Raw genomic sequence first — 16,495 nt, 5'->3', positions numbered from 1 at the left:
CATCACTGATGGTGGAAACTTTACACTAGACTTCAGGCAACGTGGATCCTGTGCCTCTCCTGTCTTCCTCCAGACTCTGGGACCTCGATTTCCAAAGGAAATGCAAAATTTGCATGGTTGGGTGATGGTTTGGGGTGCCATGTCATCTGCTGGTGTCGGTCCACTCTGTTTCCTGAGATCCAGGGTCAACGCAGCCGTCTACCAGCAAGTTTTAGAGCACTTCATGCTTCCTGCTGCTGACCTGCTCTATGGAGATGGAGATTTCAAGTTCCAACAGGACTTGGCGCCTGCACACAGCGCAAAATCTACCCGTGCCTGGTTTACGGACCATGGTATTTCTGTTCTAAATTGGCCCGCCAACTCCCCTGACCTTAGCCCCATAGAAAATCTGTGAGGTATTGTGAAAAGGAAGATGCAGAATGCCAGACCCAAAAACGCAGAAGAGTTGAAGGCCACTATCAGAGCAACCTGGGCTCTCATAACACCTGAGCAGTGCCAGAAACTCATCGACTCCATGCCACGCCGCATTAACGCAGTAATTGAGGCAAAAGGAGCTCCAACCAAGTATTGAGTATTTTACATGCTCATATTTTTCATTTTCATACTTTTCAGTTGGCCAACATTTCTAAAAATCCCTTTTTTGTATTAGCCTTAAGTAATATTCTAATTTTGTGACACACGGAGTTTTGGATTTTCATTTGTTGCCACTTCAAATCATCAAAATTAAATGAAATAAACATTTTAATGCATCAGTCTGTGTGCAATGAATAAATATAATGTACAAGTTACACCTTTTGAATGCAATTACTGAAATAAATCAAGTTTTTCAAAATATTCTAATTTACTGGCTTTTACCTGTATATATATATATATATATATATATATATATATATATATATATATATATATATATATATATTAGGGTTGTATGGTATACCGGTATTGGTATATGTGGAGGGGGCGTGGTCCACGCGTCGCCTGTGGGCGGGGCATGTGCAGGAGCCGGCTGTGAAGCAGATGACAGGTGAGTGGATGTCTCAGCTGGAACGAGTTATCTAATCACCTGTCTCATTATTAGCAGCGTTGGTGACCGCGGAGGGGGAGCTGAAAAGCTAGAGGGAAGCCAGAAGGCGAGAGAGAAGGGAAGGAGAAAGACTTTTTGAACTGAAAGAGGAAAAAGACTTCTAAACTGGAAATAAAAATAAAAACATTGTAACCTTGATAACACGCCTGGCCACAGTTTATCGGTCCTGGAAAGAACCCTGCGACACAGAGTTGTCACAGTATAGTAGCGCGATACTTATGAATCATATTCGGTACTATACCGCCTCTAAAAAGTACCGATCCCCCCCGTGTCATTGTTGGTTTTACAAGCAGACAAGCATGTTCCCCAGCGCACAATCACGGAGTACTTACAAGCAGACCCAGTGTGTAGACAGAAAATAACGTTTTGGCTTAAAAACTAAAAGATAAAAGGTGAAGTTATAACACTGAAACGCCCTCAGAAGGAGGTGCTTTAAGACATGGCTAGCTAGCTAGCGGCTAAAGTCCAGCCGCAGTCTGCAGTGTTTAAGGTACTTCTAAATCACTAATCCTCGTCTCCATGGCGACAAATAAAGTATGTTTCTTACAAGTATCATCCCTGCAGGACGAGGAATAGCTAAACATGCTTCACTACACACCGTAGCTCACCGGTGTCACCACTATTGACGCCGATCATGGGTGGATCTACACCTAACATCCACTGTAATGATACCAAGTACAGGAGCGTATCAAGTTGATACTACTATGATTACATTGATATTGTTTAGCATCACAAATTATTTTTTCGTTCTTTTAAAATAGATATTATGTTTATAAACTCAGAAAATATGTTGCTGGACACATTAGGACTTTGAATGATCCAGTAACGACTTTGTATCAGATTGATACCTAAATTCGTGGTATCACCCAAAACTAATGTAAAGCATCCAAACAGAAGAATAAGTGATTATTACATTTTAACAGAAGTGTAGATTGAACATGTTGAAAGAGAAAGTAAGTAGATATTAACAGTAAATGAACAAGTAGATTAATAATTCATTTTCTACCTCAGGGATCAATACTAGGATAAGAAGTTATCTAATGAACAGGAAACAATACGTGAAGGTAGGCGAACACACCTCTACAACGCTAAATATATCCTGTGGTGTACCTCAGGGATCAATACTAGGACCTAAATTATTCAATCTATAAATAAATGACATTTGTAAAGTTACAAAAGATTTAAAGTTAGTATTATTTGCGGATGATACAACAGCGTTTTGTTCAGGAGAGAACACACAGAAGATACTACAAATAATAACAGAAGAAATTAACAAATTAAAAAGATGGTTTGACAAAAACAGACTATCGTTGAATCTCAGTAAAACTAAAATAATGCTATTTGGTAACAGTAGAAGAGAAAGTCAAACACAAATACAAATAGACGGAATAGAAATTGAAAGAGTAAATGAAACCAAATTTCTAGGTATAATGATTGATGATAAATTGAACTGGAAATCTCACGTAAAAAATATACAACATAAAGTAGCAAGAAACACGTCAATAATGAATAAAGCAAAACATGTTCTAGACAAAAAATCACTTCATATTCTCTACTGCTCACTAGTGTTACCATATCTGAGTTATTGTGCAGAAATATGGGGAAATAATTACAAAAGTACACTTCATTCATTAACGGTGTTACAAAAAAGATCAGTTAGAATAATACATAATGTTGGATATAGAGAACACACAAATCCTTTATTTATTGAATCAAAGATTCTGAAATTCTACGACATAGTGAATTTGCAAACAGCTAAAATTATACACAAAGCAAACTATAACCTGCTACCCAAGAATATACAACAATTCTTCTCAAAAAAAGAGGAGAAATATAATCTTAGGGAGAAATGTAATTTAAAACATTAGTACGCACGTACAACACTTAAGACCTTCAGTATATCAGTATGTGGAATTAAATTATGGAATGGATTAAGCAAAGCAATCAAACAATGTACTAATATGATCCACTTCAAGAAACTCTTCAAACTTAAAGTGTTTACAAAGTACAAAGAAGAAGAACCATGATAAACATTCTGAATTTATTTAACTCATCCATTCTTTCATTCTTTCACTCACAAAAAAATCTTACTTATCTCAACATATGAAATGTAACTTACTTCACCAATTATTATTTATTTACTTATTTTATTGTGATTACTTATGGAGTATATTGTGAATAAATTGAGAACAGGAAGTGAACAAAAGTTTTAGCAAATGTTATGTAAAAGAAAAGGGGTAGGATTAAATAAGCTCTGCTTCTTCCTACTCCTTTTCGAACATGTTGAAAAGAGAAACTGGAGATTGTGATGTATCATGTTGTATACTTGCATGTTCGAAATAAACTCAAACTCAAACTCAAACATGTCCTTAATAATTTTGACAAAATAATAGGTAGATAAATGACACAATATGTTACTGCATATGTCAGCAGCTAAATTAGGAGCCTTTGTTTGCTGACTTACTACTAAGAGACAAGTTGTCTTGTATGTTCACTATTTTATTTAAGAACAAACTTGCAATAAGAAACATATGTTTAATGTACCATAGTAGATTGTGTTAAAATAAAGTCAATAATGCAATTCTTTGTGGTCCCCTTTATTTAGAAAAGTATCAAAATACATTTATATATATATGTATATATATATATATATATATATATATATATATATAATTTGATACAAATGCTTCTCACCTTCTTTATTTACTTACTTACTACTTTTTTTTTTAAACCCATGATGGGTTATTTAGCAGTCGCACTCAAAAAAAAAAAAAACACAAAGACTTAGTCACTAGTGCGTAGGATTCTTTTATGCGGGAAAATTATGAATTGTTTATCAATATTGCAAATCCTGTGAACATGTTTTGTGTTATTTCAGAACCATTTTGGTAGACAGTAAAAATCATTCCAGTTTTTACATCAGTTTTAAATACATAATCATACTCCATTAGACTATGAGAGACTATTAATCATATGCAGCATTCACCAAATAAGCAGTGGTACCGAAGAGCAGGAAGTTGAAAGTTTCTTCACATTCAATATTTCCATCCCCATCGGGGCTTCATGCCAAAATTAGATCAAGTGTCTCATTCACAGTTAATCGTTTACTCATTGAAGTGCTAGAGCATGATGACACATGCAGGCAGACAAGTGGTATTTATAGACCTAAACCAAGAAAAGGTATAGGTGTGGTGGTGTTGATTGGATGAAATAGTGAGTGAGAGGTAAGCTAAGTGTGTCGAACCATCTGCGTGAGGCATACACTGTAGATTTAATTTATCACACTCCTGCTGGCAGCTAACAAATACATTTAAAGTTTTCGTCACTTGCATCGTGATTTGTTCTCCCTAACAAATAGATTCCCTGTGGCATAGACCATTGATCTTTGCATCGCTGACCTAGTGGCTGTTTTGGATTGATTTTATTTGGCTGTGTGCGGATTGATTCACTTCTATTTACCCTCTCTGTTGAATGCTGATTTGCTATAATCATACAAGTGTAAAAAAAAGAAAAAAAAGAAAGACTTTTAATGGCTAAAACTGCAGAATAGAAGCCAAAGGCCATTTTGTTTTAAACACAACTTGTAAAAGGCAGCGCCACAAAGTCATTCACTGAGCTTGTGGGAGGTCTAAAAGAGTGAAGCTTTTCAATATATCATAGCATTACTTTTGGTTGTGTTATGTGTACAGGAGGAGGAGACAGCACAGACAGGGGGAACGTCGTATAAACTACAAACCCCGTTTCCATATGAGTTGGTAAATTGTGTTAGATGTAAATATAAACGAAATACAAGGATTTGCAAATCATTTTCAACCCATATTCAGTTGAATATGCTACAAAGAGAACATATTTGATGTTCAAACTGATAAACATTTTTTTTTTTGCAAATAATCATTAACTTTAGAATTTGATGCCAGCAACACGTGACAAAGAAGTTGGGAAAGGAGGCAATAAATACTGATAAAGTTGAGGAATGCTCATCAAACACTTATTTGGAACATCCCACAGGTGAACAGGCAAATTGGGAACAGGTGGGTGCCATGATTGGGTATAAAAGTAGATTCCATGAAATGCTCAGTCATTCACAAACAAGGATGGGGCGAGGGTCACCACTTTGTCAACAAATGCGTGAGCAAATTGTTGAACAATTTAAGAAAAATCTTTCTCAACCAGCTATTGCAAGGAATTTAGGGATTTCACCATCTACGGTCCGTAATATCATCAAAGGGTTCAGAGAATCTGGAGAAATCACTGCACGTAAGCAGCTAAGCCTGTGACCTTCGATCCCTCAGGCTGTACTGCATCAACAAGCGACATCAGTGTGTAAAGGATATCACCACATGGGCTCAGGAACACTTAAGAAACCCACTGTCAGTAACTACAGTTGGTCACTACATCTGTAAGTGCAAGTTAAAACTCTGCTATGCAAGGCGAAAACCGTTTATCAACAACACCCAGATACGCCGTCGGCTTTGCTGGGCCTGAGCTCATCTAAGATGGACTGATACAAAGTGGAAAAGTGTTCTGTGGTCTGACGAGTCCACATTTCAAATTGTTTTTGGAAACTGTGGACGTCGTAAGAGGAAAAGAACCATCCGGATTGTTAAATGCGCAAAGTTAAAAAGCCAGCATCTGTGATGGTATGGGGCTGTATTAGTGCCCAAGACATGGGTAACTTACACATCTGTGAAGGTGCCATTAATGCTGAAAGGTACATACAGGTTTTGGAGCAACATATGTTGCCATTCAAGCAACGTTACCATGGACGCCCCTGCTTATTTCAGCAAGACAATGCCAAGCCATGTGTTACATCAATGTGGCTTCATAGTAAAAGATTGCGGGTACTAGACTGGCCTGCCTGTAGTCCAGACCTGTCTCCCATTGATAATGTGTGGCGCATTATGAAGCCTAAAATACCACAACGGAGACTCCCGGACTGTTGATCAACGTAAGCTGTACATCAAGCAAGAATGGGAAAGAATTCCACCTGAGAAGCTTAAAAAATGTGTCTCCTCAGTTCCCAAACGTTTACTGAGTGTTGTTAAAAGGAAAGGCCATGTAACACAGTGGTGAACATGCCCTTTCCCAACTACTTTGGCACGTGTTGCAGCCATGAAATGCTAAGTTATAATATTTGCAAAAAAAATATAAAGTTTATGAGTTTGAACATCAAATATGTTGTCTTTGTAGTGCATTCAATTGAATATGGGTTGAAAAGGATTTGCAAATCATTGTATTCCGTTTATACTTACATCTAACACAATTTCCCAACTCATATGGAAACGGGGTTTGTATATTTATTAATATATATATATATATATATATTTATATACACTATATAAATAAATAATGCACGAGGGAATGGAGTGTGACTAAAAAAACGAACACAAAAAATGGGTGGCACAAGTTGAGCAAAGAGCTTAACAAAAATGGGTACAAAAACAAAGTAGCGTCAAAGACAAAGTAGATCTGACAAAAATCAAGCAGAGTCTATCAAGGCTACAACACAGCATGGCAGACAAAGAATCAACCTGATTCAGTGGTGAGCAGGTGGTTTTAAGAAGGATGAATGGTGGACCGGAATTGGCTGGCTGATTAACAGGTGAAATGAGGAGCAGCTGGCAACAGGAACCGGTTGATTGGCAGCAGAGGCCGTGAACGAGCGTGACCTGTAGGAACAATAGGGGAAGAGACACAAACGAACCACCACTAGTGCTGTCAAAAGATATTTTTTTCAAATCAGATTAATCAGACATTTAAATTTGGATTAATCACAATTAATCACAGGTTAAAACTCACTTGCATAATTCAATTTAACTTAAACAAAAGACCACAATATTTGGACTTAAATGCATTTTTACTGTCAGAAAGTCATAAAGGAACATGTGTTATTTGCATTTATTTCATCAAAACTTGGTAACAGTTTTATCTAAAGTCCTGAGAGGGTGTATTTTGAAGTGAAATGTGTCAGTGAGGGCTTCACGGTGGCAGAGGGGTTAGTGCATCTGCCTCACAATACGAAGGTCCTGAGTAGTCTTGGGCTCAATCCCGGGCTCGGGATCTTTCTGTGTGGAGTTTGCATGTCCTCCCCGTGACTGCGTGGGTTCCCTCCGGGTACTCCGGCTTCCTCCCACCTCCAAAGACATGCACCTGGGGATAAGTTGATTGGCAACATTAAATTGGCCCTAGTGTGTGGATGTGAGTGTGAATGTTGTCTGTCTATCTGTGTTGGCCCTGCGATGAGGTGGCAACTTGTCCAGGGTGTACCCCGCCTTCCGCCCGATTGTAGCTGAGCTAGGCTCCAGCGGCCCCCGCGACCCCAAAGGGAATAAGCGGTAGAAAATGGATGGATGTATGTGTCAGTTTAACACACCAGTCAGAGTCTCCTCATTTATCTTTGCACTGACATGTGCATTGACCTCATCACTGACCGTGGAACAAACCACACCGCCTTTCAGTTAACCATCCACGGTAAAAGGTAAAGCAGCGCTCAAAATAAACAGCATGAATAATCTGCATACATACATAACCAATGAGATATTTTTTGTGATTAATCGCACAGGTTAATGCAATCTAAACAGTTTATTCCAATATACGTATAATGTTAAAATAAAGTTGGGTTAAGATCAGACAAAGTAAGTTAAACATGATGGGATATTTGCATGTTACACTGGTATAGGATGTCACCTAAGAGTACCTGTATTGCACTATATAATATAACATATACTGTATCTAAGATTAACCGATAAGCAAGAACGCTTGCTCACGCTGAAAGAATTGGCTTTTCTAAGAAATTCATTTTAGACACAAAAGGGAAAACATGGTTTATGGTCCACTGGGAGAAAAGTTCAATTACTCACATTGTTCTCTTGTGTTCTCTTGTGTTCAACTGATTGATTCATTAGCTTGGCTTTTTGTTCTCAACCAGGGTTGTTAATTTGTTTTTACCATGCCGGGCTTAAAAGGAAACCTCACAACCCCCTCAAGTGAATAAATACTACCATTATTCTTACCATAATGTTCATCCACAAATGTAACTCTTCTGCACTCTGACAGTGTCATCAGATCAGTCATACTGGACATACGCAAACGTTGGAAAGAGATGTGATGTTTATCATTTACAATCCTTATGTAAGACAAGAACACATACGATTGGCTTTTTTTTGCATTCAAAATCGTAATTGAAAAGCTAACAATTGAGTCAACAGATCGAAGGGTCCTCTTTTGCGCTCATTATACTCTCTCAAAACATCCAGAAACCGCCAAACATACTCCATTTACATGTTGTGACCTGAAAATAACCATATTGTTATTGTAAGTGCCAATACAGATGGACTATTTGCAGTTAGCCAATGCTAGCTCACGCTGCTATTTTTGACACATTGAGCCAACGGCTGCTCTGCTTCGTATCAAATTTGCTAAAAGTAAATTCTAGATTATAATTCATGCAGCTCTCACATAGTAGTTGACAAATGTGGCCATGGACCGAGAGACTAATGGACTTTCACATCCCTGAGAGATGGCGAAAAAGACCCCAAAAGACACTTCCTGCAGATACTTTTTTTAACCCTTCGTGAGGATTGCAATTGAATCTTCATCTAAACGCGATTATGTGACCCATAGCAAAATTGAAGATGAGATCTCATGTATGTCTTATATATATATCTCCTAGACATAAAAGAGCACTAATCGTAGGCTGACCATATTCTGAAATCCCAAAAAGAGGACACCAGTGACGTGCGGTGAGGTTGATGGCTGGTGAGGCACTGACTTCATCACAGTCAGATTTACAAACATATGAACCCTAAAGAGTATCTTATTCACCATTTGATTGGCAGCAGTTAACGGGCTATGTTTAAAAGCTCATACCAGCATTCTTCCCTGCTTGGCACTCAGCATCAAGGGTTGAAATTGGGGGTTAAATCACAAAAAATGATTCCCGGGCGCGGCGCCGCTGCTGCCCACTGCTCCCCTCACCTCCCAGGGGGTGGGCAAGGGGATGGGTCAAATGCAGAGGACAGATTTCACCACACCTAGTGTGTGTGACAATCATTGGTACTTTAACTTAACTTTAACATTACACATACAAACTATAGCACACAAAAAAGCACATTTAATTAAAAAAAACGTTATTATGGTCTTACCTTTACTTATAAATGAAGTCCATGTGCCGCTCCTTTTGAACAAAAGCATCGATAACTTGTTTATAGAAGTCTTCCTTATCTTTCTTCAGTTTTAAAAGTCTCTCTGTCTCGATGGAGATCTTCCTTTAAGTATTACCTCCTGCTTCGATTGAAAGTCCAGTTTAGAAAACTGTTTTATTTTAGATATGTAATCCTCCATGTTAATAGTCCAAGCAAGAGGAAAAAATAAACGATCGCTGCTAACTGTTGCTGCTTGTTGTCACTTCTTCTGCAGCCTGTAGTCGCAGAAATGCTCCCTGGGATCACTACCGCATCTACCACCAGGAGGCGGGATTACTGCGAGCCTCACACAGTGCGTCTTCGCAGCAGTTTTATGATTGCTCAGCACAAGAAATACGTTACACACATACAGTTGTTGACAAAATACACTGTACATTATATACCTCAGCTAACTAAACTATGGAAATGTATAATATAATTCATATAGCAATACGGTCTCACTGCACAGCAGGCCAGCAGTTAGCCGAATCATTGCGCAATCCATGGTGAGGCTCAACGCAGTGACGTGCCTCAACTGGCTGCTGACTCACCGCAAGTCTCTTCTCAATATTTGAACGGCAAATGTGAAAATTCTGCGATTTTGAATAAAAAATAATCTAAAACTGCTGAAGTTAAATAGAAAATAACTTTATAGTATAATCACTGGATACATATAACAATTAAATTATTTTTTTAAATTGCTATATGTATCCAGTGATTATACGCCTCTCCTGCCTCCCCTGACTGCACGTCACTGGAGGACACATATATGCGGGCAGCACGCCAAGGCCGGGACTAGGTGAAAATTTGCCAATGATACCCAAACTTGCTTTATTAATAATATATTTATTTAAATAAAGCATTTTTTCTCCTCTGTTGATAGTAGTGTTGGCGCTAGGAATTTTCAAAATTGGGTCCCAGGGACCCTATCAAGTCATAAAAATGGGGTCCCACCATACTTGCCAACCCTCCCGAATTTTCCGGGAGACCCCCGAAATTCAGCGCCTCTCCCGAAAACCTCCCGGGACAAATATTCTCCCGAAAATCTCCCGATTTTCAGCCGGAGCTGGAGGCCACGCCCCCTCCAGCTCCATGCGGACCTGAGTGATGACAGCCTTTTTTCACGTCCGCTTTCCCACGATATAAACAGCGTGCCTGCCCAATCACGTTATTCCATAAGAGGCGTCCGGCATACCGCCGATGAGCATGGTGCGGATGGAGAAGGTCTTCTCGGCGTCCGTGTTGGCGCACACGTTGCCAAAGTCGACGCTGGTCAGGCTGCTGAGGGTGAAGTAGAGGGCGTCGATGTAAGAGCTGCACACCGACGGGCCCCCGACCGTGTTGTTGACGTAGGGCATCTCCAGGCATTTGCCCAGCTCATGGAGCCATCCTTGGGGAAGAGACGGGAGAGCAAATGGGTGACAAGAACTAAATCATCCAGACTAGAGATACATTTTAATTATTATGTTTATCTTACCTAAAAATAAATGTATTTATTAATACAAATAAAAATAAACTAAATAAATGTTTACTATATTTTGCTAAAAACATCAAAATGAATTGTGTTTTTATTTGTATTTTTTCTGACTCCTTATTACATCCAGCCATAGAATTTATACATTAAAATAAACATATTTGAAATAATTAATTTTAAATGATCATAATAATTAATTTAAAATGACCATATTTAATTATTAAAATAATTGCTTGTTTATCAACAACTTTAGCATTTTATTCATTACATTTTGAAGCTCTCAGAAGCCAAGTTATGTTATATTCCTTAAGATTTATTTATGCAAGTTTGAAGTATCAATTATCTCAACACAATTTTGTTTGCATATTTTCAGAATGTAGATTTTATATATATATATATATATATATATATATATATATATATATATATATATATATATATATATATGTATATATATATATATATATATATATATATATATATATATTGTATGTACTGTATTTGTGTATGTATGTGGGAGCGTAGGTACATATGTATGTGCTTGAGTACCTTTGTGTGCGCGTATGTATGTATTAATGAATTAATATACGTATGTGTGTATATATGTATGAATAATTGTGTGTTTGTGCATTTGTATATACACTATATTTGTCTCCTAGTGTGTGCTTTTAATTGTATTCAATAATTATATGTAACCTATTTACAGTTTAACAGGATTAACCTTATTGAATGATATGAAAGCATGTGTTAATCATCAATTTAAATACTACCGTAATCATATATACAGCAAAAAGAAGGGACTCATAAGAAATAAGCAGTGCTGTAATAAATTAGTTCTAACTAAATGAATAATCAAAAAGAACAATGAGTATGTTTCTTAACTAAATTTAAGTGCAAATGAAAATACAGCTTTACCATTTTAGTCATAATTTTTGCGTTTAAGAAACTTCTCTTTAACTTTACCTCCAGACTTCTTCTGTTTGTTAGATGTTGTAATTACTGCCACAAGTGGTAGAAAAGTGTATTACATCTGAGTACTGTTGCAGCCCATACAGACAGACCATTTTTGGTGGCACTGCTCACGGCCCAACGACGGGCCCTTGCCCAATGGTTAAGGAACACTGGTCTACATGCTGGATGTTCAGAAGATACAATGAAAGGATCACAATTTAAAATCACTACTTACTTGTGCATGAGGAACACGAGACAGTTGCTTTCGATGGGTATTTAATTCGAGGCAAATATTTGAAATATTTGCGTTTGTGCGCATGGTGCATGCTAAGTAGCGGTGGGTTGTAGACATCGATGGGTTGCAGACATCCACAGAACACCGGCAATCCTCTCAGAGGTGGACTGGCAATCAGGAGTTTCAAAAGAGGACCGTTTATTTATTGCTGCACCTTGCCTTACCTTACTATGGTAACTCTTCCAGGAACATGTCACTGCAGACACAACACAACAGAGACAGTTGTGTGTTTGTGTGTACATCGATTAGGTGAGTTGGCACCTGTATCTGCGCATGGATTGTAGACCTGCTATTCTGCCAACATGAATTTTCATACTCCGCACGCATTTTGACCCCTGAACGCTCTGTTGATTTCAAGAATGCATTTTGTGTTATGTTTGCTGGACGAGACCCTCAATGTCTGGGAATGTTGTGGGCCAGTCTGAACTAAAATGTCCCGGGTCAAATCTTTCTCCCAATGAATGACTAAATTAATACCAGTGGCGGGCCGTGCGTTTCCCACCTAGGCCTTCAGTGATGTCCTGTGTCCAATGATTACATGATCAAAATACCATCATTTATGAATCGCCACCAACAGTGTACAAAAACGGGTTATTTTCTGGCACATCATTTAAAAATCAATAAACCCGCATCAGCAATTAAAACATATCTTATGTGGTACTGTCAAAATTAAAATTGCAAAAAACATATTAAACATGAAAAATATATATATATCTATATATATATCTAAACTCACAATTTGTAAAACACATTCAAGCTTTCGGGGTTGGCCGACATGGTCTGACAAGATGTAGTTTCTCTTTAAATATCCTTCTTGAAAATGGCCTTACAAATATACGTGTTGTATTGTCTAATTATAAAAAGATGCAGACGAGGCATGTTGGCTGAGTTCTTAAAGTTTACTCCACAAGGTGCTCATCAAAAACATCCCCATGGCTAAACGAGGCTACTGCACATGCTCTTCGTTACTGTGGCATGCTGGGTAATGGAGTTCTTATGTTACCTAGCTTATAACATCACAATATATATCTGCCTTAGGCCAGCGAGAAGGCCTTACTGACAACAACTCGTGGTGGCTATCGCAACTGTCTGTCAACTGTATGCATACTTGCCAACCCTCCCGGATTTTCCGGGAGACTCCCGAAATTCAGCGCCTCTCCCGAAAACCTCCCGGAAGAAATTTTCTCCCGAAAATCTCCCGGAATTCAGCCGGAGCTGGAGGCCACGCCCCCTCCAGCTCCATGCGGACCTGAGTCCAGTGTGCGCACACAAGGAGACGAAGCAGAAGAACGAGACCATAGTCGAAGAGCACAGGGAGACACTTCTCCAGGGCCGATGTATGCTCGGGGCAACACCCTTCACCTTACCCAGCAGTGGGTCTCCACAGCGGACGACTTTAGGGTGAATGATGAGTCCAGCGATTAGTTGCAAATCTTGCTTTATTGATTGCTTGCACACAGCCAATCCAACACAAAACCAACTAGTCCGTCCCCGCACTCACGCTACCCCGCTCTCTCTCTTCTCTCGCCCACACACTCATTGACGTCACTCACCTCACATGCTGTCACCTATTAAAGGGCCACACACACACATACTCTATTCTCATAACACACAGTACAGTTAGTAGAACAACTGTGTTTTCATTACTGTGTATTTGATAGGTGCCATTGCCCCGGAATTGTATTGCATTGTACTTTCAAGTACAACAACGAGTAGATGAGTGTTATGTGTGTGTATATGTGTAAATAAATGAACACTGCAATTCAAGTATTTCTTTTATTTATATATATAATAAAATAAATATATATATATATATATATATATATATATATATATATATATATAATATATATATATATATAGCTAGAATTCACTGAAAGTCAAGTATTTCATACATATATATATATATATATATATATATATATATATATATATATGAAATACACGAGTTGGTGAATTCTAGCTGTAAATATACTCCTCCCCTCGTAACCACGTCCCCAACCACGCCCCACGCCCCACGCCCCACGCCCCAACCACGCCCCGCCCCATCCCGACCACGCCCCCAATCCCCACCTCCCGAAATCGGAGGTCTCAAGGTTGGCAAGCATGACTGTATGTCCCCGTTCACTTAAAGTGCACGGACGCCTGCATTGTTGATTCTGAAGCCTCGGGCAGATTTGGTACAGCATGGCAACATAAGCTAGCTGAATTCTGATTGGATAAAAACTTTATAACCTAAAAACAACAGCGCTGGAAGGATCATAATATGACATGAAGACAATATGAATACTTTTGGATATTTAGGGAAAGTAAGTTTTCAAATTACTTTTAATCTTAATTATGATCATGATTTCTGGTTATGTTAGGCCAGCAGAGAAGACCTTGCTGGCCTTGACGGCACACCGCTGATTAATACGCATAATCCCAATCAAACTTTCTGTAGCTGATTTCATATGTCACCAAAATGTAAATGAGTTGGAATTTCTAGATTCAGTTCATCAATGTTGTGTGTTGATGCATTAGTGCTAAAGCAGACACCTCTCAATCAGAGAGATAAAGGTTGTGTACGGTATGTTGATAAGATGCTGTACATTGCAACACATTGAAGGCTATTAATGTTACCCAACAGTGTCCCTCAATGACACAAATTGCAATGGCTTGTTTTTCATCACGTTCTTGCTCTGGGCCTCCATGCCTCACTCCAGGCTCTCCCTCTGGCAGGAAAACTCCATCTGTGTTTATTACACCTCAAGCTCCGTTCCCGAAAAAGGGGAGTGCTCTTTTTGAACAGATGTACTGCAATCTGTTAATTCTGGTGCTGACACCCTGAAATGGGGTGGAAAAGCACTGTGCATGTATCCTTCTTAAAAAGTGTTTTACTCGAAATGATGTACCTCACTTGTAGATAAACATCATGAAGGTTAAGGTCGTTAAGGCAATGTCTCACATTTCAGGGGAATTGCACAATACTTTTATACAAATTTTCAGTTCAGTTCCAGTTTATTTTGAACATGCATACGATACAATGTAATGCATCACATACAATTTTGCTAGGTCATTAAAAATGGTACCTTGGTTTTTGTTAGTAATCTGTTTCAAAAGGTCTGATAAAGTCTCACGAAAACCGGAGCAGTTTTTCCCAGGAAAAATATTGTAAATATCTTTAAGGCACTCAACATATGTTACAGAAATCTCTATTTAAATCCTGTGGCGTAGATTTAGGTCAACTCATATCATTGCAATGACTTGTTATGCAAAAGAGGCTGATCGGGCACCTGATCCTCGAGTGTTATCATTTCCATGTAAATGAATGCGGCGTAACCCTGGCTGGATGTACACTGTCATTAACAGGTCAGGAAGACAGAAACTTCTGAAACAGACAAACAATATAAAATATGTTTTAAATGTTGCAGGTATGTTGTCAAATGTGCGACACAAAATGTATTATTTTTTAATTTAAAAAAAAGACTATTGTTCAACATTAATTATTTATGAAAAATAATTATTAGGGCTGTTTCAACCTTTACGTGACTGTGTTGTAAGAATTATATCCTGCCCTCTTACATATTTTAGCATGTACAATAAATTACACCAATAATTCATTAAGTTAAGCGCATGACACAGTAAGATGAGCTATCCAATTATAAGAAGGTTCTTAGACTCCCCCGGTAGTGTCCACTCTTGAAGGGAATATCATACAAGTGGTGCATGAATGTAAATACCTTGGTGTTTTAATTGATGACTCCCTCAACTATAAACCTTTTATTGATAAAAACTAAAACTTAAATTGGGGGTTTTCTCTTGTAATGAGATGTTTTTCTTTAAGTGTAAAAAAAGTTCCTTGTCTTTGCCATATTTTTATCTGTGCTAGATTATAGTGATCTTTTTTATATGAATGATACTCGTTTTTGTCTTCAGATGGTGGACTGTGTTTACCATGCTTCTTCGAGGTTCATCACAAAGTGTAGAGCCATGACACACCACTGTGACTTGTACTCTCGGGCAGGGCCGGCCCGTGGCATAGGCCGTATAGGCAAATGCTAAGGGCGCCGTCCATCAGGGGGCGCCACGCCAGTGCCAAAAATGTTGGAGAGAAAAAAAGAAGAAAAAAAAAGTTGGTACTATTATTTCTAAATACAAAAAATAATCCCACGTTAATTAAAATGCAAAGTAAAGCCTATTTAATAGAAATATTATTTGTTACAACATTACACCCCCCCCCCCCCCCCCCCCCCCTCTCCCCCCGCACGGTGCGCCCCCTCCCTTCCCGTATCATGACTCTTTTTGGACGTCACCACATCAAAAAATCAACACAAGATGTCAAAACGGCCAAAACTGTCAGGTGCCCAGGGAAGAAAAAAGAGAAAAGAAGAGGAGGAAAAACGAGAAAAGACAGAGGTAGCAGGTAGGTGAGCCGAACATGAAATTATTTGTCTGTTACAGAATGTGATAGTAACCCGGCTTTTTAGCATTAAGCTAATGTCACATGATTCGGCAATTGCTAATCA

The sequence above is a fragment of the Nerophis lumbriciformis genome, linkage group LG14 (assembly GCF_033978685.3).
Source record: "Nerophis lumbriciformis linkage group LG14, RoL_Nlum_v2.1, whole genome shotgun sequence".
Lineage (NCBI taxonomy): Eukaryota > Metazoa > Chordata > Actinopteri > Syngnathiformes > Syngnathidae > Nerophis > Nerophis lumbriciformis.
Note: the sequence above shows the minus strand (reverse complement) of the source record.